We start from the raw sequence: 1,360 nt of genomic DNA, 5'->3' as shown, positions 1-1,360 counted from the left end.
CCCCCCCCCCCCCCCCCCCTCATGTCACGCAAGTTGGTGAGCGCTTCAAAATGTATGTGAGGGGTAGGCCTAGTCTAGCGTAAAAGGAAGTTGCCTTGTTTTGGTTCCAAAGAGGTAAAAAGTTGTGAAAAAAATATATAGCCTAGATTAGATATGTAGCCCTATTAATAATAGATCTAGATGTAGATCCTGGCCTAGCCAAGCTTTTATGACAAGGTTGTGAAAGTAGGGGTAGATCTAGAAGTCTAGATCTAGGAAACAGGGACGTTTTTACAAATGAGATGTTTGGCAAGATCTAGATCTAGAATCTACATTAAATTGAATCATGGTAAGGTTTGATCGAAAAGGGCTTTGGTTTTGTTTGTTTGTTTGTTTATAATTTTTGCGGGGTTTTTTTTTTGGAAGGGGGGGGGGGGCACTTTTAATACACGTGGCGTTCAGAGTCAGAGGATAGGGTTAAGTAACAGAACGATCTTAGAATTTAAATTGGTTTACTTTACTTTTAATAATGTGTACAAACAAGGCCCTATTTTCAGCGTATATATAGATTTCTAGATCTAGATCTAGATCTAGATAATCTAGAAATCTAGAAAGAAGAGGAAGATTTTGCTTTGCTTATTTATATGGGTAAGCGTAACTCCTCTCAACCAAAGGCAATTTTTTGGCTAATAATTTTCTTTTTCATGGTACAGATTTACCTATTATTTAAGTTAGTAACTATAACAATTACAAAAACAGCAGTCCATAAGACGGAAACGTGAGTGCCCCAGTGTTTAAGACACGGTGATCTTTTCAAACAACACGTCTTGCTGACTCACGACTACCCTTGTTGCGTTGCCGTAGATTTATTCCTGGTACGGGCGCCTCGTGTTGGTCACCATCTCAGAGAAAAGAAAAAGAGAGAAATCACTTGAAGATCAATTCTTGTTTTCTAATAGCTTTAAATAAAACAAATCCACCCCTTGAACATGCCCCCCCCCCCAACCACTTCCCAAAGCCGCCAGTCTTTCTCAGGTGCTGTGCGCCGAAGAGGGGTTGAGGTGAGGTGAGGCAAGAGGGAAAGGGGGTGAGGGGGATTAGAGTATCTCCAGCTGATTTCTAATTATGTATTCCCAACAAATTAAATACACTTTCCGCTTAAAAATGTTAAAAGCATGACTACCCGCACCTGTGTATTATTAGATTACATTCACGCACTATCTCTTTTCTCCCATCAAGCTGACTAGATCTAGAAGTTGCCTGTACAATAAAAGGGACGCAAGCAATAATAGTGTGAAGAAACAACATACACTGCTATTGTTATTATGAATACGAGATAACATTTTCTGAGGGCTAACATTTCTCTTTAATCAATAGAAAA

The 1,360-nt window shown here is 39.3% G+C and overlaps 1 protein-coding gene across 1 annotated transcript in view; it reads left to right on the top strand.

Moving 5' to 3' along the window:
- Nucleotides 1–1,360, top strand: part of LOC101846433 — a gene marked incomplete in the record, with an annotated part of 37,956 nt that overhangs the window by 790 nt on the left and 35,806 nt on the right.

This window comes from Aplysia californica, unplaced genomic scaffold, assembly GCF_000002075.1.
Source record: "Aplysia californica isolate F4 #8 unplaced genomic scaffold, AplCal3.0 scaffold00317, whole genome shotgun sequence".
Classification (NCBI taxonomy): Eukaryota; Metazoa; Mollusca; class Gastropoda; order Aplysiida; family Aplysiidae; genus Aplysia; species Aplysia californica.
Note: the sequence above shows the minus strand (reverse complement) of the source record. Positions and strands in the feature narration are given on the sequence as shown.